Source organism: Ambystoma mexicanum, chromosome 6q (genome assembly GCF_040938575.1).
Source record: "Ambystoma mexicanum isolate Mex_15411 chromosome 6q, UKY_AmexF1_1, whole genome shotgun sequence".
Taxonomy (NCBI): domain Eukaryota; kingdom Metazoa; phylum Chordata; class Amphibia; order Caudata; family Ambystomatidae; genus Ambystoma; species Ambystoma mexicanum.
This window is the reverse complement of record NC_090937.1, coordinates 1,025,705,653-1,025,731,097: the sequence shown is the minus strand read 5'-3', so window position 1 is coordinate 1,025,731,097 and position 25,445 is coordinate 1,025,705,653.

The following is a 25,445-nucleotide window of genomic DNA, read 5'->3' as shown; positions in this document are numbered from 1 at the left end:
ACATATGTTCATCCTGTTCACTGACCTCCGGGCCTGGGCATTTCGGAACAGGGAATGTTATGCTGGGTTATGGGCACTTTGCTCCAGTGATGTCCTTGTAGTTTCAGGTCCCCCCATTTCTGCCCATGCTTTCCTCCAAGACATTGATCTGTTCCTTAATGCATTGTGCAGTTGTACATTTAATGCATGTGCTCCCTATTTCATTTAACTGCACGCATCACCCCCCCCCTGTTCCCTACCTGGGTATCCTGTGCATATTTTGGATCTTTCTTCTCGTGCTATCTTATGCCAATCCCACTCCAATGCATCCTTTCATTGCACTCTGTTCCCTTACACTCTATCCTTGCTACTCATGAGCTAAATTATGTGCTGCCTTACAATTGCAAACCGCAATATTTTGTGTTATCCTCCATGGAATCTTTCAACACCCCTTCTGGGTTTCCTTGCCTTCTCCTTTGCATTCATTCTTCCTTTTGGGCTCTCGATACCTGCCCTTCTCATCTCTTTCTATAGTGTCTTTGCCCTTTGCCCCACCTGCATTTTGCCTTCAGACAAACTAGCTCTATGTATTCATATCTACCCACCTTCCCAGTGGCGGCTAATGACTCTGTAAACTGGTGGGGGGAAAATGCTTACCCCCAGATTTGTAGTCGACCAAATTCAGCGAGAATGCCCAGACCCTATAGAAGGTATTAGGGTGGGGTGGGGGGCGGTTTCTCTGACTTATACAATGATATATGTCAATGCAGCTTGTACTGAGTATAGCTGTTACTGAAATGTATGAAAATATAGTCGTGAAACTCTATTGCTATGAATGTAAAACCTGAGTGCATATAATGGGCATTTTGGTATAATTGTAACTACTGTTCTACTTATTGTCATGGAACCTTTATATGCCCCCAACTGATGCATAATGCATGCAATACTATTAAACCAGGGACACCCTAATTTGCCAGTTAAGTAATCCAATCTAAAAAAAATAATAACTATCAAAGTAAGAATTGTGTGAGTTGTACCAACTGCAGCATAAACAAGATTTAGAAACATGGAAATATAATCCATAATGTCTGCAAACAACATTCACATCTAAGATGGCTCAACGGGCAAAGCATGTTTGCGGAATCTGCCATTAGAGGTTTGAATTCCACCAGAACTAACTGAGCCCTGAATGCTTTGAGGTTAATACATTTATCACTATAAATTGGGTAATATTAATGCATCTGGAGAATGCTGCAATTGACGTGGTCCCTCATTGTCTAATTTAAGACTACTACATATATTGTGCTCAGGGGAGTTGCTAGGTCTGGAAAAGACCCGGGGCTAAACTGATGTCGGAACTGTCGGGACTGGGGGCTAGCTAGTCTTTAGGCTGTAGCTCCTGAGATTCTATCCGGGGCTACAACCAAAAGATCAGGGGCTATAGCCCCCTTAGCCCCCCCCCCTAGCAACGCCCCTGATTGTGCTGGTCTGACTGACCCTCCAGCCATTTCATTGGTCTAAATCTTGTAAGCCAATGAGGGTGGGGCTTAAAAACTAGAAGATGTGCATTGATTACCCATGATCTGCTATGTAGAGATTACCTTGTGAAGGATTAACGGCTGAGTGAGACTTGCAGGGAGTCAAACATGCTACCTAAAGGTTACAGACAGATCTTAAAAGGCACTCATATCACTGGGGCAGTGTGAGGACTGTTCATCTCTTATTTTAAATGCCCCCCCCTGTGACTCTGACAGCATACGCTTAATAGCTTCTCTTAATGTGTTAATTAGTTTTCATCTATTCTACCGGGTACCTTGCTTTGTTCTGTTTTGCAGAGGCTACCTTTTCTTTGATCATTTACAGTCACACAACCCTCTATTGCTTTATATAGGACTTTTTCAAGTCATAGAGTGGGGCTGAAAGCATGCACATATTCCCTAATGAACCATCAGTCTCACAAATGGAAAGCTCTGCCACTTTAAGTGCGTATTTGCTAACCAAAGACAGACCTCTACAAAAAGTGTTCAAGAATCACAGATATGATTTGTACTGCTTCATGTCTTGCCTTGGGCCAGTGACTCTGCTGGGAGATTAATGAAGTTCAAGGTGTGACTCATGCTATACAACCTGAATGATAACTCTATGAGAATCAAAACAGAATACAGCTGCCCCCTCACCCCCGCCCCCCCCCCGCGCCCCATCACAGTCCTTTACCTAGGTTTCACTGAATTCATTATTCCCTTTGCTTAGATTAATTGGGTGATAAAATATCTAGTTGAGGAAACGCAACTGCTTGCACTCCCAAAACATAGCTATACATTTGTACACTCTCCTCCTGCATTTGAAAACCTTAAATTATACCAGATCAATGAATTGTTGTTAACATGTGCAGGCAGGATTCCCAGCTGTAGGCAATGGGGCCCAAAACAATGTAAAATGCCTCTTCCCCCATTTTCTGCCAGCACATGATGTCACACAGCAAACAACATATTGTACAATGCTAGCCACAGGACCTTTTGATTAGCACTGTTTATTTTTCCAAGCACTATTAAATACCTCTCTAAATTTAGATCAAGAAAGAAAATATATTCCATAATAACAGAGATGTTCTCAGATGAAAAGCAGACATGTTCTCCTGCTCAGCGCCTGCACAGGCAGAACTGCATTAAACGACCCATCCAATCTGGGACTCCAGCAGTCCCATGATCCAGCCAACCCGTTCCCGAATCCCAATAGGATCTGCAGCAGGGCTAAAAATTAGCCTTTGCATTAACATTTACACTTCATTTTTCAGCCTGCAACGGACCTAACAAATTACACGATGCACTTAAGCCATGATGTGCCCGCCTTGTTGCCTACCATACCAGACAGCAACTTGTCTGCGTTTGTCTGACTCAAACATGGATTTAAAAAATAAAAGTAAACATTGGCCCAGAAAGGTGAGGCACCGAATGTTCGCAGCCATGGCTCTCCAGCGGAGCAGATTCATAGAAGAGAAGCTGTTGCGCACCTCTGCGCAGACCTAATTGATTTCACTAGACGAGGAGTTGCGTGAACACAAATAAATAATTAACGTATTGTGCTCGCGGCTCACCCTGCTTTGAAAACGAGTCAAATCACGCTGCCACTGCAAAGCAAACAAAAAGAGTAAGCTAGAGAGGGTCATCGATCGAGTGGAGCAGGCTTTACTCACAAACCACCGAGTGCCTCCTGGTGGAACCAAACCTACCTGCATATCATGGTCTGAAAAGCAGCAGACAGGCAGTGCAAGTTTCTCCTCAGGTGCTAAGTGAGGCTCAATCAGTAGGTTAGCTGGTTGCATACCTCAGCAGCTAGGCAGATGTTGCCTCGAGTCGCCTTCTTGCTGCACGTGCATTCACATACTTGCCAACATTCTGTGACCAAAAAGATGTAGGATTTTTCAAGTTTCAAAAATAATTCGCATAACAATGACATCACAGGATAATACAAAACATACATTGTTGGCACCATTGAAGCATTCTAAAAAAACACAACCCATCAAACAGCACAATAATGAAAGATGTTCAATTGTTTAAAATGTATAACTCTGAATGGTAAGTTAACACCAAATTCAATTACCTAACTTCACAGAAGGTGATCACACACAGCTGGTAGGCAACATTTGTCACTGCTCTGTAGCAGCCGCCTGGGCAATACATATGTATCCCTGCAGTGCAAGTTGAACACTGAATGACATGGAGCTAATACACCCCTCAGTCTGATAGGCAGATCCTGTGTGATTATGTTACGCTCTGGCACTTGCCTTCACTGGTGGTTCACCTAAGGGTTGCACTGGCAAGAGTGCAGGACCGAGTCATGTAGATGTCAGGTCAGTGGATTGGTCTGAGCCCAGTCAAAGTAATCACCTACCAGCCAACTGTACAGGCAGACTAATTAATGTGTTGCATGCATTGTCCTGCAGTCTGCCTTAGAGTCACATATATTACCTGTCACTGTAAAAAGCAGTAGGATCTGTCACCCAAATCTGTAGGCGGTAGGACTGCTTAAAAAGCACTAGCCTACTGCCTAAATCAGTAGGGTTGGCAAGTATGCTGATTCGGATGATGTGCAAGACACATGCCTGCTGCTTGTGTCAGCCCTATCCCTGTACAGCACACATTCAAATTTTGTTGGCTCAAAATAACATCAAATGGACCTTTGAATGTGTGCATGACTGACAGCAGATGCTGCCCTCAGATTGGCCCATGGGTGCTGCCAGTCACATGGGTACAAGTTACGCTGTCTTCTTCTGATCAGAGGCCTCAGGGGCAGACCTTCTACTCCCCACTGCACGCCAATGTTATAGGACAAGGCATCTGCGTGGAGCACTTGCGCTCTATGTAGAAATAGAGAGAAAGTCTGCTTGATGAGGGACGTGCCTCTGCACACGCAGGCTGTATGCATGTCAGGCTGTTTCATTACTTCACAACCCATGTGCATTTTATTGTGATCATTTCCACTGCCTGACATATGGGAATACATAGATATGCTGGAGAACAATGCAAGGTGAAAGATGCAATTTTGTCTTTATTCTAAATAAAGATATTTCTCCTAGCATGCAAAAAAGGGGGCGATGCCCCTATGCCCATCCATAGAAGTCACCTCTGACCTTGCATCCGTGATCACGTAAAATCCACATGACCCCTCTGACAAGCATGGCCTTCACTGGAAGGGTGATCCCCTTCTTGACCTCTTTCCCAGTGTCGGCCTGCATATATAAACTGATGCCTTCCCCTCACTTCTCACACTCATCTGTATATTGAGGTGGTGTATGTCTGGTGATCCACAAGGGCCATCCCTTTTTCTCCCTTACAAACTTGTTCTGTGACACTTTCACCCTTGGCATCTCTAGCACCCTACAATTCCCACTCAGTACTCTCTTCCTATTAATTAAATGTTGGAAGCTGGTCTCTCTGATCTCCTTCTTCTCTGATGTGGACCTCATCCCCAAATCCCTTTTTATGGATTCCCCAATGCCCCACAGTGATGACTCTGGCCTCCTCAAGATCCACCAGACCCACCAGGGCTGTAATTGGTTTTGGTCTGTATTGCCATCAACCATTGTGAACGGAGGATAGCATTGGGGCAATGTGCTGGTCTTGGTAGCAAGACCATGCAGAGCAACAGAGGTTTGAATCCTGGATCCGCGCTTAGAAACCAAACTCAGGTATAGTATTAGGTGCATTATAAAAAAACGATTAAATAAAGCCACCACAGACAAACCGGCCCAAAGCAGAAATATCTTCCATTTTTCTATCACTCCCTTTTCTATATTTTCCAGTGATCTAGATTTTGTGCACAAAGTCAGAAGAGTCATGTGTGTACTGTGCACAGTCAGGCGAGGTTGGATCACATGTGGGGTAGGGGTATGGTGGCGTGGCAGTTTTTAAGATAAGGAGTTTCTAATACATATCCGGTAGCCATGGTTTAACAATAAATATAAAACAATGTGGAGTACAAGTTGGCACACAAAATCGAGAAATCAATTGTTGAATCGTGACTTATTGAATTTGACTGCAAAGGAAAAGCATTTGAAGAATGAGGCAGTTAAAGACTCAAGATGTGATAGAAGTATATTTTGATTCAAAGTTTAAAGCTTCCAATATCGTAATTGTATATTGATTGTTTTAGATACTCAATATAATGTACTTGTTTAACTGATTTCAATATTTTGTTAAGAGAGATTATGAACATGTTTTAGAAACTACAAGACCTATACATATATTATCAATAAGTAGATAACAACCGGAAACTAGAGGGCCCCAAGAATGGGGAGGTGCAAGTGAACTGAGACCCTCCTCTATACATGGCGATTGAACAGAGAATGAGGAGGTAGAATGCATTCACTTCCCATACAGACTGTCTCAATGTTTCAGGTGGAATAGCTAATTGATTGCAAAGTCCTTCACTCAGAATGATAGCTTTGCTGGTAGCAGCAAGGTAAAAAATATCTTGTGGGATGTGCACGAGTGTTTTCTTTTTCTGAGCATTCTTAACGTCAGGTATAGTTGTCCTTTTTGCTGCTCTTCACAGTGTTTGGAAGTGCAAAGATTTCCTGTTGGCTGGAGAACATCTGGATAACAGGAGTGAGAGTTTAGCATGCTCTGTCTATGTGGAAGGGAGTCCATCAGCTAAGGCCAGATGTGCCTGCTATCCTAAATTAAGCAAAGCATGTTGATCAGTTCAGTTCTTTTCTCTAGAGTGGATGTACACATCTTGTTTAAGTCAAATAACTTCCCAGTGACGTGTTACGCAGGTACACTGTTGGGGCAGCTGTTGCACGTGTGTCTCATTGCACACAGCAGTGAATGTAGGTGAGCATTCTTAAGAGTACTTTGGTATGTACTCACGCGAGGGGACCAGGGAGCTAAAAACAGGCCGGTCGTAATTGGCCTGTTGTTAACTCCCTGCACCCATTCCCATTGAGACCTATGGGGGCTCGAATGGGAATGGGGAAGATCCGGGCCCGGGTTCCCTGAGTGAGGAATTACTGGGCCCTCCAAACTCGGAATGGCCCGGTAATTCCCCATTTAGGGAACCCGGACCCGGTTTTGGAGGCAGCCATGCTGCCAATAGCGGCTTGGCTACCACCAAAGCCGTAATGAGGCCCACTGTCTCCAGAGCTCTGGTTCTTTCTAGGCTGCACTACTGCAACAGCCTCTTTCTAAATCTGCCTGCCTCTACTCTCCACCCTCTGCAACTTATTCAAAACAGGACTGCGAGACGTGTTCTTGGCCTCAAGCCCATGGATCTTATGTCTCCAGGACTGAAATCCCTGCACTGGCTCCCAGTGGCTGCTAGGATTAAGTTCAAAACCCTCTGCATTGCCCACAAGGCCTTCTGGGGCCTCAATACCTTCAACTCTCTCTTCCTAAATATCTTCCTTCTTGAGCTCTTCGCTCATCCAATTCCTACTCCCTCAGGGTCAGTCGCTTCTCCAAGCAACAAGTTGGTGGTAGATCTATATCTTCGGGTGGGGCCGCCCTCTGGAACAGCCTCCCTGCTTCACTGAAACTTGAGGAGAACCATCTCCGATTCCGGAAGCACCTCAAAACCTTTCTCTTTACTTCCGCTTTTTCTCCTCCTCTCAACCGCTGAACCCCTGGCTGAATTTGCACTGGTCACCTGGCCACCCGTTGTACTCAGGCCCAGGTCCCCTCCACCGCCAGTCACACTCCTTGCACTGCCTTCCTGGCAACCCCCGCACTCTGGACTGTCGCTGTATCCCTTCAGTCCCGCTACCAGCACTTGACACCAGATGTCTGCACTTACCCTTGCACTAGCCACCAGCTGGCCATACTTACTATGTTATTAGTCTATTATCCTGTGTACTGTACTCTCCCCTCCCCCTCTCCCTTGCACTTCCCCCTTCCCATGCACTTGCGCAATCTAAATGACACCTGGCCTAGTAGGGTCGTTGTTCGTCTTCCCTCTGTTCCTCATCCCTTGCCTCGTCGCGCCTTTAAACACTTGTGTATAGGCGCGTTATAAATGCCATATCATATCATATCATATCATAACACCAGTACCGTTCAGGCACCAACATCAGATCTTGAGAATCATAAATTCCAGGTCAATGGTTGTGTGGGTTCAAATACAGAGGGGCTGCGTGGCGTTCACACAATGTCATTAAGAGTAGGCACATGGAGAACCCAGCATCACCTGAAGCAGACACTATGGCAATGTGGGTCATTCCATTTATTCACAAGGACTGTCAGTGGTTGTGTACTTAAGATGCGCAGGTGCCATGTTCTGCTGTAGTGGAAGCAGGACCAATGAGGTTCATGGCTGTGTGAATGAGCTGGGCCTGAAATCCAAGTGCAGGTCACTGCCACATAGATGTGCTGGTGTTGATGGACCAGTTGTGGAATGACTAGAATTCATGTCTCTGAGCTAACCTTTGATGTGCATTTCTGGGCAATGAAGTTTGTTGAATTTGCAATCTATGACCTGTCATACTTATTTGTGTTGTAAAAGGGATACTACCAGTCACTGAGTGATGACATGATTGATTGCATGTGCTATACATACATGGAATATGTGGCACAAGAGAGATGGCACAGCACTTGATTACTCACAGCCTCTGAAGGAGCTTGCACTCCCTATCATCAGGCAATGAGTTTGCCAAAGAGTCCCCTTCCTCTGGGACTTCAGGCTACATCATCAGCATGTTTATTGCTGGTAGCTGGGAGCCATTAAAGGCTGGCTGGCATCAGCTAGCCAGTTCATATGCCACATATGTTCATCCTGTTCACTGACCTCCGGGCCTGGGCATTTCGGAACAGGGAATGTTATGCTGGGTTATGGGCACTTTGCTCCAGTGATGTCCTTGTAGTTTCAGGTCCCCCCATTTCTGCCCATGCTTTCCTCCAAGACATTGATCTGTTCCTTAATGCATTGTGCAGTTGTACATTTAATGCATGTGCTCCCTATTTCATTTAACTGCACGCATCACCCCCCCCCCCTGTTCCCTACCTGGGTATCCTGTGCATATTTTGCATCTTTCTTCTCGTGCTATCTTATGCCAATCCCACTCCAATGCATCCTTTCATTGCACTCTGTTCCCTTACACTCTATCCTTGCTACTCATGAGCTAAATTATGTGCTGCCTTACAATTGCAAACCGCAATATTTTGTGTTATCCTCCATGGAATCTTTCAACACCCCTTCTGGGTTTCCTTGCCTTCTCCTTTGCATTCATTCTTCCTTTTGGGCTCTCGATACCTGCCCTTCTTATCTCTTTCTATAGTGTCTTTGCCCTTTGCCCCACCTGCATTTTGCCTTCAGACAAACTAGCTCTATGTATTCATATCTACCCACCTTCCCAGTGGCGGCTAATGACTCTGTAAACTGGTGGGGGGAAAATGCTTACCCCCAGATTTGTAGTCGACCAAATTCAGCGAGAATGCCCAGACCCTATAGAAGGTATTAGGGTGGGGTGGGGGGCGGTTTCTCTGACTTATACAATGATATATGTCAATGCAGCTTGTACTGAGTATAGCTGTTACTGAAATGTATGAAAATATAGTCGTGAAACTCTATTGCTATGAATGTAAAACCTGAGTGCATATAATGGGCATTTTGGTATAATTGTAACTACTGTTCTACTTATTGTCATGGAACCTTTATATGCCCCCAACTGATGCATAATGCATGCAATACTATTAAACCAGGGACACCCTAATTTGCCAGTTAAGTAATCCAATCTAAAAAAAATAATAACTATCAAAGTAAGAATTGTGTGAGTTGTACCAACTGCAGCATAAACAAGATTTAGAAACATGGAAATATAATCCATAATGTCTGCAAACAACATTCACATCTAAGATGGCTCAACGGGCAAAGCATGTTTGCGGAATCTGCCATTAGAGGTTTGAATTCCACCAGAACTAACTGAGCCCTGAATGCTTTGAGGTTAATACATTTATCACTATAAATTGGGTAATATTAATGCATCTGGAGAATGCTGCAATTGACGTGGTCCCTCATTGTCTAATTTAAGACTACTACATATATTGTGCTCAGGGGAGTTGCTAGGTCTGGAAAAGACCCGGGGCTAAACTGATGTCGGAACTGTCGGGACTGGGGGCTAGCTAGTCTTTAGGCTGTAGCTCCTGAGATTCTATCCGGGGCTACAACCAAAAGATCAGGGGCTATAGCCCCCTTAGCCCCCCCCCTAGCAACGCCCCTGATTGTGCTGGTCTGACTGACCCTCCAGCCATTTCATTGGTCTAAATCTTGTAAGCCAATGAGGGTGGGGCTTAAAAACTAGAAGATGTGCATTGATTACCCATGATCTGCTATGTAGAGATTACCTTGTGAAGGATTAACGGCTGAGTGAGACTTGCAGGGAGTCAAACATGCTACCTAAAGGTTACAGACAGATCTTAAAAGGCACTCATATCACTGGGGCAGTGTGAGGACTGTTCATCTCTTATTTTAAATGCCCCCCCCCTGTGACTCTGACAGCATACGCTTAATAGCTTCTCTTAATGTGTTAATTAGTTTTCATCTATTCTACCGGGTACCTTTCTTTGTTCTGGTTTGCAGAGGCTACCTTTTCTTTGATCATTTACAGTCACACAACCCTCTATTGCTTTATATAGGACTTTTTCAAGTCATAGAGTGGGGCTGAAAGCATGCACATATTCCCTAATGAACCATCAGTCTCACAAATGGAAAGCTCTGCCACTTTAAGTGCGTATTTGCTAACCAAAGACAGACCTCTACAAAAAGTGTTCAAGAATCACAGATATGATTTGTACTGCTTCATGTCTTGCCTTGGGCCAGTGACTCTGCTGGGAGATTAATGAAGTTCAAGGTGTGACTCATGCTATACAACCTGAATGATAACTCTATGAGAATCAAAACAGAATACAGCTGCCCCCTCACCCCCGCCCCCCCCCCGCGCCCCATCACAGTCCTTTACCTAGGTTTCACTGAATTCATTATTCCCTTTGCTTAGATTAATTGGGTGATAAAATATCTAGTTGAGGAAACGCAACTGCTTGCACTCCCAAAACATAGCTATACATTTGTACACTCTCCTCCTGCATTTGAAAACCTTAAATTATACCAGATCAATGAATTGTTGTTAACATGTGCAGGCAGGATTCCCAGCTGTAGGCAATGGGGCCCAAACAATGTAAAATGCCTCTTCCCCCATTTTCTGCCAGCACATGATGTCACACAGCAAACAACATATTGTACAATGCTAGCCACAGGACCTTTTGATTAGCACTGTTTATTTTTCCAAGCACTATTAAATACCTCTCTAAATTTAGATCAAGAAAGAAAATATATTCCATAATAACAGAGATGTTCTCAGATGAAAAGCAGACATGTTCTCCTGCTCAGCGCCTGCACAGGCAGAACTGCATTAAACGACCCATCCAATCTGGGACTCCAGCAGTCCCATGATCCAGCCAACCCGTTCCCGAATCCCAATAGGATCTGCAGCAGGGCTAAAAATTAGCCTTTGCATTAACATTTACACTTCATTTTTCAGCCTGCAACGGTGCAACGGACCTAACAAATTACACGATGCACTTAAGCCATGATGTGCCCGCCTTGTTGCCTACCATACCAGACAGCAACTTGTCTGCGTTTGTCTGACTCAAACATGGATTTAAAAAATAAAAGTAAACATTGGCCCAGAAAGGTGAGGCACCGAATGTTCGCAGCCATGGCTCTCCAGCGGAGCAGATTCATAGAAGAGAAGCTGTTGCGCACCTCTGCGCAGACCTAATTGATTTCACTAGACGAGGAGTTGCGTGAACACAAATAAATAATTAACGTATTGTGCTCGCGGCTCACCCTGCTTTGAAAACGAGTCAAATCACGCTGCCACTGCAAAGCAAACAAAAAGAGTAAGCTAGAGAGGGTCATCGATCGAGTGGAGCAGGCTTTACTCACAAACCACCGAGTGCCTCCTGGTGGAACCAAACCTACCTGCATATCATGGTCTGAAAAGCAGCAGACAGGCAGTGCAAGTTTCTCCTCAGGTGCTAAGTGAGGCTCAATCAGTAGGTTAGCTGGTTGCATACCTCAGCAGCTAGGCAGATGTTGCCTCGAGTCGCCTTCTTGCTGCACGTGCATTCACATACTTGCCAACATTCTGTGACCAAAAAGATGTAGGATTTTTCAAGTTTCAAAAATAATTCGCATAACAATGACATCACAGGATAATACAAAACATACATTGTTGGCACCATTGAAGCATTCTAAAAAAACACAACCCATCAAACAGCACAATAATGAAAGATGTTCAATTGTTTAAAATGTATAACTCTGAATGGTAAGTTAACACCAAATTCAATTACCTAACTTCACAGAAGGTGATCACACACAGCTGGTAGGCAACATTTGTCACTGCTCTGTAGCAGCCGCCTGGGCAATACATATGTATCCCTGCAGTGCAAGTTGAACACTGAATGACATGGAGCTAATACACCCCTCAGTCTGATAGGCAGATCCTGTGTGATTATGTTACGCTCTGGCACTTGCCTTCACTGGTGGTTCACCTAAGGGTTGCACTGGCAAGAGTGCAGGACCGAGTCATGTAGATGTCAGGTCAGTGGATTGGTCTGAGCCCAGTCAAAGTAATCACCTACCAGCCAACTGTACAGGCAGACTAATTAATGTGTTGCATGCATTGTCCTGCAGACTGCCTTACAGTCACATATATTACCTGTCACTGTAAAAAGCAGTAGGATCTGTCACCCAAATCTGTAGGCAGTAGGACTGCTTAAAAAGCACTAGCCTACTGCCTAAATCAGTAGGGTTGGCAAGTATGCTGATTCGGATGATGTGCAAGACACATGCCTGCTGCTTGTGTCAGCCCTATCCCTGTACAGCACACATTCAAATTTTGTTGGCTCAAAATAACATCAAATGGACCTTTGAATGTGTGCATGACTGACAGCAGATGCTGCCCTCAGATTGGCCCATGGGTGCTGCCAGTCACATGGGTACAAGTTACGCTGTCTTCTTCTGATCAGAGGCCTCAGGGGCAGACCTTCTACTCCCCACTGCACGCCAATGTTATAGGACAAGGCATCTGCGTGGAGCACTTGCGCTCTATGTAGAAATAGAGAGAAAGTCTGCTTGATGAGGGACGTGCCTCTGCACACGCAGGCTGTATGCATGTCAGGCTGTTTCATTACTTCACAACCCATGTGCATTTTATTGTGATCATTTCCACTGCCTGACATATGGGAATACATAGATATGCTGGAGAACAATGCAAGGTGAAAGATGCAATTTTGTCTTTATTCTAAATAAAGATATTTCTCCTAGCATGCAAAAAAGGGGGCGATGCCCCTATGCCCATCCATAGAAGTCACCTCTGACCTTGCATCCGTGATCACGTAAAATCCACATGACCCCTCTGACAAGCATGGCCTTCACTGGAAGGGTGATCCCCTTCTTGACCTCTTTCCCAGTGTCGGCCTGCATATATAAACTGATGCCTTCCCCTCACTTCTCACACTCATCTGTATATTGAGGTGGTGTATGTCTGGTGATCCACAAGGGCCATCCCTTTTTCTCCCTTACAAACTTGTTCTGTGACACTTTCACCCTTGGTATCTCTAGCACCCTACAATTCCCACTCAGTACTCTCTTCCTATTAATTAAATGTTGGAAGCTGGTCTCTCTGATCTCCTTCTTCTCTGATGTGGACCTCATCCCCAAATCCCTTTGTATGGATTCCCCAATGCCCCACAGTGATGACTCCGGCCTCCTCAAGATCCACCAGACCCACCAGGGCTGTAATTGGTTTTGGTCTGTATTGCCATCAACCATTGTGAACGGAGGATAGCATTGGGGCAATGTGCTGGTCTTGGTAGCAAGACCATGCAGAGCAACAGAGGTTTGAATCCTGGATCCGCGCTTAGAAACCAAACTCAGGTATAGTATTAGGTGCATTATAAAAAAACGATTAAATAAAGCCACCACAGACAAACCGGCCCAAAGCAGAAATATCTTCCATTTTTCTATCACTCCCTTTTCTATATTTTCCAGTGATCTAGATTTTGTGCACAAAGTCAGAAGAGTCATGTGTGTACTGTGCACAGTCAGGCGAGGTTGGATCACATGTGGGGTAGGGGTATGGTGGCGTGGCAGTTTTTAAGATAAGGAGTTTCTAATACATATCCGGTAGCCATGGTTTAACAATAAATATAAAACAATGTGGAGTACAAGTTGGCACACAAAATCGAGAAATCAATTGTTGAATCGTGACTTATTGAATTTGACTGCAAAGGAAAAGCATTTGAAGAATGAGGCAGTTAAAGACTCAAGATGTGATAGAAGTATATTTTGATTCAAAGTTTAAAGTTTCCAATATCGTAATTGTATATTGATTGTTTTAGATACTCAACATAATGTACTTGTTTAACTGATTTCAATATTTTGTTAAGAGAGATTATGAGCATGTTTTAGAAACTACAAGACCTATACATATATTATCAATAAGTAGATAACAACCGGAAACTAGAGGGCCCCAAGAATGGGGAGGTGCAAGTGAACTGAGACCCTCCTCTATACATGGCGATTGAACAGAGAATGAGGAGGTAGAATACATTCACTTCCCATACAGACTGTCTCAATGTTTCAGGTGGAATAGCTAATTGATTGCAAAGTCCTTCACTCAGAATGATAGCTTTGCTGGTAGCAGCAAGGTAAAAAATATCTTGTGGGATGTGCACGAGTGTTTTCTTTTTCTGAGCATTCTTAACGTCAGGTATAGTTGTCCTTTTTGCTGCTCTTCACAGTGTTTGGAAGTGCAAAGATTTCCTGTTGGCTGGAGAACATCTGGATAACAGGAGTGAGAGTTTAGCGTGCTCTGTCTATGTGGAAGGGAGTCCATCAGCTAAGGCCAGATGTGCCTGCTATCCTAAATTAAGCAAAGCATGTTGATCAGTTCAGTTCTTTTCTCTAGAGTGGATGTACACATCTTGTTTAAGTCAAATAACTTCCCAGTGACGTGTTACGCAGGTACACTGTTGGGGCAGCTGTTGCACGTGTGTCTCATTGCACACAGCAGTGAATGTAGGTGAGCATTCTTAAGAGTACTTTGGTATGTGAAGGCAGTGGTATTTGGGGACTGCTACATGTGCCCATGATGACAGATGCTGCAATGTGAACAGTGGAAGCAGTCATCCATGAAGCACAGGGCAACTTTCATTTAGAGAATGGCCCCTGCTAGCTACAGACAAGCGGTAGCCATGTAATGCTTTGAGACCACATTATCTGGAATGACATAAACCAATGTTGGGTGTCGGTGTAAATCACCGGTGACCTATCACCTTTACTTAGCAATGTGTCAAATAGTCTTTTATACTGTGCCAAACCACCACTCTAGTAGTCTCAGTGCAGCTAGGCTTGTCCGAGAGATGGCATATGTTTCCCACACCAGTGCTCTGTAGAATGAAAAGGAGCAGCATAAAGAAAATAGGGTTGGGGGAAGGGGGCATAAGGGCCACAAAAAAAAAAGAAGGGTGAGATGAAGCAGGGGAAACAATGTTTTGTGATAGGATGGTGCATGTCAGTCATGCTCCATGAGCTACATAGAAGTTATGATGTAGAAAAGATAGGTTTAATAAACTCTGTATAGAATTTGCAGGACTCTGTTCCAAGGCAGATTTAAAGACTAGACATATGTGGGTACAGGAAGAGGCGCAAGATGTGCTTGGGCAATCCTAAAATAGATTTGGTGGCTTATTTGCCTGACCTAATTGGAAGTCATACAGTACATCAGACACCAATAATAATTCTAGGACTGCACATTATGAAGAATTACCTGTTTAGAAAGGTGATTGTGGTTAACACCGGGAAGGAGGTGGGGTTTGGTCCGACTGACAAATTCCAAGATTTCTGGTGTCTTAAAACAAAAGGTGATTAACGAAGCTTAAGGTGAATTTGTATGTTAGGAGTCAATTCAAGCAGTTTTTTCAATTATGTTTTTTTGTTAAATTGCAGCAATCTTCGCAGTTAAATTCCCCGATGAAGAATATTGTATCTCGAAACGCATTGGGCTTCCCATTCAAGTAAAAACTGGGAAGAAGAAAAGACTGTTCTGAGATTTGATTCCCTATGATGAATGTTTAATCAGATACCTAGGTTATTTAAACCATTTTGTAACCAATTTATCATATCTATTTCGATTTACATTGAGTAATGTTTTGGCCAATATGTGGCTCTTGATAGTGTGCAGGGCACGGGCGTTCCCACATCTTACCGAATTTTATTTCGTAGAGCTTAATTTACAAGCCCAATTTGTTCTCATGTCAAATTTTTGTACAAATGTAGTTATGTGGTAAAACTTCATAATTCTACTAGCAACTGCCATAACATATATATTTTCCTTTTCAGTTAATCATGAGGAATTAAATAAGACGACAGCCTAGTCTGCATCATTTTGCATGGCCATGAGGCACTTTTCTGCTATTTCCGTAAAATCATAACAGTTATGAATATGTTATTTATTACCCATATTCATCATTTTATCCTCCACCCATTCACCAACTCTCTTTCTACATTTATATATCAGCCAGAACACATATTAGATGGCCATTACAGTTCTATGATTCATAGGTGTTTGAATTAGATATCTCCAAAATCACCTGGAAATTACCTAACTATTAGTACATAGATTAAGGGAATCCACCTTATGGTTTCTGGGAAAATGTCCTAAATGATAACAGTCATTTTAAATTAATAGTACATCTTCTTGTAGGACAAAAGGCAATTCTCATGCCTTCAGGCCATTTGGTCTCACTGGGCTCACCTGTAGCCAGAGTTTTTTCTGTATCAGTCTCTTTATAGTGGGCTACCTGTTTGAAGTTGGAGTTTCAGGCTCCCTTAATTGAATTGTCTTCACAGCTCCCCTCTTCACACTGTGAGAAACATGAAGGAGTCTCACCCACTAGTCCCTGGGGATCTGTCAGGACATGGCCCTCGATTTTGGATGCAGTTCCTGGGGGTAGACCAGTGCAGGAGGATCACCTGGATGAGGGGTCTTCGGGGAGTGGAAGTGGGACACCAGATGACAAGACGCGGTATCCCATTCCCTGTGACACATTTTTCCTATCCTACCAATTAGGATACTGAGGATCTCAACCCTCACACACCCCTTTCCTGACACAAACACATTCTAACGGACAGCTCATTGTGAGAGAAAATGGACTAACACCCAAGCTGTATACCTGACATGTCACAACACAATGGTCAGGCAGAGTCAGGCAATTACTGATAATTACACACATCTGAATTCCATCACACTTCCCCACACAGATAAAATGCAGAGCACTAAAGCGCACTCTGAGCAAGGCAAAGCACACAAAGAAGCAGCTGTTCTAAGATGGCAGTTTAATACGTGGAGAAAGATGGCAAGACCGGCAAGGGTTGCAAGGAGGGACATGCCCTTGATCTTTTCAGAGAAAGACTGTTACTCTCAAGAGCCTTCAAAAATAAGGAACATCAGACCTGTATTCAAATAAAGCTGAACAGACCTGCATTGTGTGTCAGAGGTATCCGGGGCTCTGCCACGTTAATAGCCGAGGTGGGGAAGAAGTGTTTGCCGCCATGATACTGTCCTTGGCTCCTAAAACAAAGCTACGCCTTAAAATCCGCACAGCTGGTGAGTCATTGGAGGCTGATACCAGACCGGGCTTTACTAGCATCAAGGTTGCAAGCAACAACATTGTATAGAGAGATCTGAAGATAAACAGTGTGTGAAATATATGTGATGAACAAAGTGAATAATTAAACAGCAGATGACTGACTGAACTCTTGAAGCCAAGACAGACATCGGAAACAGAGTGGTCCGGCGCCACGTGGGTGCTCATTCGAAAGTCTCTGTCAGGTATCTAACTGAAGGATGTTGTAAAAAGGAATTGTGGAATCAAAGTGGACCTGCAACGGGTCAAGCAAAAACCCATGCACTTTTGAAAGTCTTTGATAGTTAATAGTCAAGGAAATGTGTCCTAGCCAGGCTAAGTTAGACTAACTGTATAAAAGGGGATCTGTACCCGGAAGAGTGGAATCCAAAGTAGTGAACATTGTATAGAAGGATCTGTGCCCAGCAGAGGGGGATCCAGGGTGAACCGTTAGTCACTTAAGCCAGAATATTCAATGAACATTGTATGAAGGGATCTGAGCCTGGCTGAGGGGTATACGGTGTGAAGAGTGAAACATATGAATTGAATGCTTGAAAGAAGTGAAGAACCTTTGATTTGTTTGGTACATCAGGTCCTCTGAATCAAGAGACTTTGATAAGTAAAGAGATGTGGGCATAGAAGGCCCTGATGATAGTGATTGAACTTTAGCCTCATGCCGAAGAAGCCAGAGATTGTGATACGCTCAAGTTAACCATCTTGTCCTGTGTTAAAAACGTAGGGAAGGGAGGCCAACGGCCTGAGCATCCTGACATATCATTTTTCATAAACACTGCCCCCAAACTATTTGTATTTAGAAGTAAGGATTGGAAATAGGTTTTTTAGTATGGGCCCTTATTATTTGACAAAGACACCACTAGGACTGCATTATTATTATTTGATGGTTGTAGCTTGCTCCCATCTTTAGATTTAGGATTAGATAGGCGTTTATCATACCCTTGTTGAAGTTCAATAAACACCCTTGAACTGTGGTCACTTGTGTCTGTCTTACTGTTGATGCCTTGCCTTCCTTACAACACCTACAGTTTCCATTGTTATCATGCATCAGCCAGGTGAAATGGTCCTGCAGAGACAACCAGTCTAAGGAAAATTTGACTTTCCACACCTTCTAGAGCAAAACACATTTTATTACAGTTGTAAACACTAGGATGCCAGCCTTCCAGTGTTGACATTCTTTGTGACATGTGTCGCAAGAGCCAGCAAAAGGTTTGCCTCTGGCCTACAGAACCTTTCCCATGGAAAACAAAGTGGCTTTTCAAATGTCACTGGTATTTTGTATGCAAAACATGATATACATTACTTTTGTGTCAACACACACTGTCTTTTCCCCTGACATTTCCTGTAAGTACAGGTACAGTGTTCACATTTAAACTGCAAATACACATATCTAACCATTTTTGGGGTCAGTGTTTAAGAATCCTACATTTCAGGTGAAAGGGACCTTCAATTTTCACTTGCAGCCACAAGCAAAGCCGTTTTTTTTTAAAAATGCTTTTTTTTCTTTGGTAGTGACAGGTAGGTCTTTTCCACAATGCTCGTCAATTTTTAATTGAAAAAACACGCATGCAAAGCCATTTTTGTGTCAGTGTTGAAAAATCCTGCTTTTCAGGTGATAGGGACCTTCAGTTCGGGGCCTTTGAATGCACCCAACAGACCCTTTAGCATGTCATTGTGGCTGATAAATGGCAATGCTGTCTGTCCATGGCCTTTTCAATATGGCGGGATGACCCCTGTAAGGCATCTCTGATTGTTTGCAGGTGTTGCAGTTGCTGTTTTGCATATCCTCAATGAGTTCCTGGCTCTGCTCGATATTATTGAGCCTCATCGATATCCATTGTAGAATATGTTGTGGTACACTCTTAGAATTGTGTACAGTGCTGGAGCTCTCTCTCAGGTACCTGTTCCTCCAACCCCCACCATCATCCACTGATCCAAAGCTATCATCATTGGGCCCTGTGTCTGAGCCCTGATGCTGGTGGTATTAGATTAATGAAACAGGTGAGGGCAGTGGAGTCACGGGCCAGGAGAGTGGTTGCCAGTGTCAACCTATTGATGGCCAGAGTAGAATGAGAGTGGTCACCAGTCTCCACAGGGGCCTGCAGGCAAGAGGTGTTGGCAAGAGGTTGGGCTGCGACATAGGCAGCAATTTTGATTGTGGTACTGGCCACAAAATTTGGGGCAGCAGCAATGGTGGCAGTGCTGGTTGCCCCACTTGGTGGAATGGAGCATGTGTTGCTGGTTTGTCCAACTGTCATCCTGTTGCTGGTGTCAGATGCTGTTTGGCAGGGGTCTTCTTCTGGGTGCAATGCCTGTGTGATGCAGGGGTGGAGGCGGAGTGGCTTGCGGATGTAGTGGGGTTTACAGATGTAGTGGTGCCCCCAGTTCTCTTTGAACTTGGCCTTGCAGAAGCTCTCTGTGCCTGTGTCTGAGAATAAAATGGAGTGTGGAATGGTTTTAAATTCTGGTTTCGGTGTAGTTCGACCCAAAGTCTATTTCAATCTGACCATGTGACTGGAGACCACGTGTTCCAGCTCTTTGCTACATATAATACTATTAAACGATGACACCTTCAGTGTTATTTCATTCCTCTTCAAACAGAAGTTTGTTTCTTTTTCACATTCATGTAGCTACTTGACAGACAACCAGGCTCACAGTGGCCTCGACTCTTGGTGCTGAGCCAGCCAAGCCTTTCTTGAATTCTCCCTTGCCATTAGCTGTTTTCCAACTGCGCCACACTGAAACTCTTTTGATTCACTGGGTTCAGGTCTTGCTAAAGTGCAGAATAATACTGTCCGAGCAGGGTTTGTCCACTTTTTTTGTTAGGGGCTTGTTAGGCGTGGACATTTAATCAATGAGACAAACAGGGGGTCCCCAACAAGCTACCTATTGATGTCACATATAGGTTGGACATTCAAAATAACAATGGGTGACTGCAGGAAATCATCTTATGTGAAGCATATACCACAAGATGCAAAAAAAGGTTGGTTTACAAAAATATGCTTAATTTTATGTTTTTGGTACATCATAAAAAGGACATCATCGGTCTGTCTTCTAAAAAGAACGTGACAACATACGACATAATCAAGTCAAGGACAAAGTTCTAAAACAGAAAAATACCTATTAGCATGTTTCAATCTCAGTAAAGCACATCAGCGACTTAAGTGATGTTAGTAAACAAAGGGTGACTTCCAGTAATATCAAATACAGTTCATTCTCAAAGAAGCCCCATGTTTGTTGTGCCGACAGAGATGAGTCTGTTTCCAGCCTTAGATGTATAGACACCCGAATGTGAAGTGTCATCTGGTGTATCCGGATGCCTAATAGTCTGACCAAGGCTTTCGTCAGGACACAAAAGAACCTGATGTTGGATGTTGTATTTCAGGAGAAACCATTTTGTTCTTTCTTTACCAATGTATCTAAAAAAATATAATAATGCATAACTATTACCAACCTGCTAAATATTTTCTAACATTTATTGCATCTCCCCATTGTTCATGATATTGCCAGCCTATAAACCATTTTCAGATGTGCATCACATGTATATCATTGCCAAATAATTGATATACCACACTGTTATATTCTGGTTATCTTGTTTACCAATATAATAATGTGCATACATTAGATCATATATCTTATTTCTAGTCATATCATTTTTATCACTTGTGAATGCAGACATTTACTCCACACTTCAAAACAAGCCAGTGCAGAGGAGGGGGCAGGGGGGGACAGGGAAAGGGGAGGTATCAGTGACATTTGATTACATCATTCGATGTGTTAGCCAAGTACCTTATTAATTTCTTGAAAGGAATCACGAAATGTGGAATTTCCAACCTATATGTGACATCAATAGGTAGCTTTTTGGGGAACCCCTGTTTGTCTCACTTGCTAAAGTGCATCATGGAAAATCCAGGTTCTATGTATATGCGTTGGTGCATCACCACCATCCATTCACTACATGGCCAGCCTCAAGATCACATCGTCTACTTGCATTACTGCATCAGTATAAATATAAACTGACTGCATTTTCTTCAGCATTTCTTAGCATGAGCACCTTCATTTCGAGCCTGAAATGTTGCTCATCTTTAATACCTCTTCTTCAGATCTTATAGAATGTCTTTGTTCTTTCGTCTTGCTTATCTTTTCAGGGTGCGTCAGTGCTGCTTGTCATGATGTCACCAGTCCTCTTTCTCCATCTGTTTTCACACTTCTTCCGGAACTCTGTCCAAAAGACCCTCATATCTTCGTGAATGCATACAGGGTTTTCTCAGTCGATACCTTCTTTCCAGGATTCTCTGTGTTACAGGCATCGTCACTGGTACTGCACGTTTCACAACATATAGGCAACATGGGGGCAAAGCTTTTGGTAGGGGCTTTTGACTCTTCATCTACAATGGGGTTTGACACCTGAGGCTATGGCAGGTTAGGCAAAATAGAGGGATGCCCCCAGGTCTTATATCTATTGTACAATCCCTATATTCCAAAAATAAATAGAGTTTGCTATGGGCTTCAACCCTGCTTTTTGATTTAACTAAGTGGGTAAGGCATGGGTGTGTCCTTGCTCCGCATTTATTCTGTATTCATATTGAGGAGGTTATCAACACTCTTCTCTGCTCGGACCCACCTAAATTGGCTTCTGAAATTTTCTCAGCACTCTTCTTTGCGGATGATGTTGTGCTGCTGTCAACAACACCACATGGTATTCTAGCAACAATGGAGTCATTTGCAAGGAAGTGTGGCAACCACCTGCTAACCATAAATGTAGGAAAAACCAAGTCCATGGTGTTCAAACCAAAATTTGCTAAATATTGTTGATTTATGGCTAAAATAGATGGACATACCCTAGAATAGGTAACCTTTTATGACTACCTGAGGGTTAGATTCAATGAGAACAGGCTCTGGTCCTCTGAGATCATGAAGGCTTGTGCAAACTTGGAAAGATACAGTGGGGGAGTCAGGTCATTCTTTAACAAGCATGGCAGAGGAGTGATTGCCCCTGAAATAAGTGTGTATAAGAAGCAGGTGGTTATATCTGCCTCTTATGTCACTGAAATATGAGGACATGTAAAAGCTCCTGTTCTGGATAAAGTGGAAAACAACTTCCTGAAATAATGTACTATGTCTAACCAGGGGACACTGGATGCCACCATGCATATGGAGTTTGATTAGTGTCCAATTAACACTGAACGCCAAATTGACCCATTATTAAACTGGCTAAGATTAGGGTCCATGCCATTATTGTCCCAAAATCGTGATGCTTTAGTCCATCTGTTGAATTTGGATGGTGGCAGGGGTCTAAGATGAGTCCGACTTGTGAGGAATTCCTTGTTAGTCCTAAATGAACAAGAGTTATGGACAACCCTATATTGGTTAATAAAGCTGCTATTTGTAGGGTTAAGAAATAAATAATATTATATGGTCAAAGCACTATGATCAGGAATTGCCAGAAATTGAAATTGGGACCTGCTTATCTAACACAGAAAGTTGATTTTGGGTATCAAACATATCTGTAATTTTTGGAACCCCCATATGCTTGTGCCCTGTATCTTGTCTTTTGCCTTGTACCTTGACTTTCGATACTTAGAATGGCGTCTTTCACAAAATCCTGGAAGAGAGAAGGAACAGACATATGCCAAATTTGTGCTTCTGAAATTGTAACAGTATGACACAATATACTTTTCTGTAATGATATGATAGGTCATTTATAATGCACCTGTACACAAGTGTTTCTAGGCGCAACAAGACACGGAAGGGTAGACAGAGGGAGGACAAATCAAACGATCTTACTCAACCTTGTGTCATTCAGATCGTGCAAGTGCGAGGGGGAGGAAGAAGGAGAAATGCTAGAGGGCGGGAGGAGGGAGAATGCAGTGGCAAAAACGTGATAAGTGGTGGCCGGGTAACCAGTTAGTGCAGCAGACAGGTACATCAGCAGGGGAGAGAGAGAGAGAGAGAAAGCAGAATTAAAGAGGAAGGTCTTGAGCACATTGCTTCCGGAACCTTAGATTGTCCTGCTCAAGTTCGATAGAGGCAGGGAGGCTGTTCCAGAAGGATTCCCCAGCCGAGGACATAGATCTACCCCCACTCTCTGCCGGGAGAAGTGTCTGACCCTCAGACAGTTGTAGGTGGATGAGCGGAGGGCTCGACAAGGAAGATGCTTAGGAAGAGAGAGTTGGTTGTAGTGTGGTTTATCTGTATGTTTTATATACTTATGATGTTTACATAAATGTGTTTCTTTATGGCCTTGAGCCAAATAAATATTTGAATGATGATGATGATATTTAAAACATAGCAAGCAGAATCATGTGCACAGCCATGTAGACCAGGCCACCTCTATTGCCACAATGGCTGAATATGAAACACAGCAGCTGAGGACTGGGGACATTTTGGTAGTGGTTAAGGACACCATCACTTTCATAGAGCACTCTCTACCCCAATTAAGTAGGGAGCTTACAGAACCTCCTCCAGGAGCACATGGATTCGATCCCTAACCAGGAACATGATTTGACATTCCCCATCATCCATACTCCTCTACATGTATCTCCAATACCTGTGGCTGACACTTTCTTAGCAGGAATTATGGATAGAGTGTCATCCATGGAGGCCTCCCAGGCACAGGATAAGGCTAACGCTACAGAACTGGTCGAGGCCTGTTTCTATTTGTGACCAACTATGGTTGATTTCAACTTGTCCATGAAAGTTGGAGGTCAAGGTCAGGGAGGAATTGCTTGAGGAAGTGTGGCCAGCTTGGAAAGAGGTAATGTTGGATGTAAGGCTTGGCTGAGTGCAGGCTGCAGCAGCAGAGGCTTGTTCTCAGATTGTAGAGGATGCTCACCTAGTCCTAGAGCCAGACACCGCTGATGCAACGATAGCAGCATTGGCCTGTGCTTAGACTACAAAGGATCCTCACTTAGTGAAAGAACAGGTCCTCAGGAACAGCCAAATCACTTGCCATGATGCTGCTAGCTCCTCTTTTTGAAGTTTGCTAATTGACCTGCAGCAATACCACCCTCTTCCTGATGATGGAAGCCAGCCTATGCCATGTCCAGTCATAGATAGAATTGACTGGGCTTCTGCCCCATCACTAGTAGTACCCTACCCACAAGAAGATGTAATTTCAGCTCACATGTCTGCCTCCACCCTCCGTTCCTTTACTCCTACCTTTGCACAGCAGTCCCCTGTCCCTCCTATTCACCCCACTGCTGCTGCTGACTGAGAGACCAATCAAACCAGTCCTGGCTCCTAAACACCAACGAATGGCATGAACATGGAATGCAGCTCAACCTTCTTCTATTAATTTTATCCCTGGGGAGACTTCCACTGTATTTGTTTGCATTTGTCAACATCCTGGATTTTTGCTTAATATTTAGACACGCAGAGGACATATTTTACATGGTATTCCAATTTGGTTTCTTTGGGCTTCCCTTGAACACTTTATTAATTTTAAATTTAAACCGGCAATTGTTATTTTTTATTTTACCTTACCAACACCTATGAAGGTGCAGCATCCTTATCTATCCATCCCTGTGAAATAACATCTTTTGATCTTAAATTGTGTTTTTTGTTATTTGGTTTGTGTCACTCAGGCAGAGGGTGGGAGGCGTGGGGTCGAGGGCCATAGTATTGTTCACAGTGATGCGTCACCTCTATTAGAAGACGTTGTTTACCACTTCATCACACAGGGCCGTTTTTCTTGTTGCTACTGAGGCTCTGGTACCTCTCATTCATGGTTATGGCCACCATAAACATAATCTGGGTCGTCACTGACCTCTGTTGACATAGGCACATTGTACTTGATGGCAATGTTGTGAAAACATGCAACATATGGCCAGATGAAGTAGATCCTCTCAGGCTGGTGCATGAATGCAAGGTATGTTTTTCCACTGTTTGAAATTGCATTATGTGAGTATTTAAAATTGCATGGTGAAATCTAGGCCTTTTCCCCATTGTTCAGGACTCTGAACCTTAGGTGTGTTTTTCCACTGTTTGAAACTGCATTGTGTAAGTACTCAAATCTTATTTCCAGTTATCTTGATCCTTGTCAACTTTCTCTTCTGTTCTGGCTGTCTCGTCTGTATGCTCTCTGCCCTGTGTCCTTTCCTAGTATTTCCCCCTTCTCACTCCCTTCCTCTTCTCTCCTCTCTCTACCTACTTTATGGTACTCTTTGTCTCTCCCATCTTTTCCAACTGCTTCTCTATCGACTATCCTGCTCTACTCACTAAATCTGGTAGGAAGAAGTTTAAAAAGGACATCCCGGTCTCCAACCC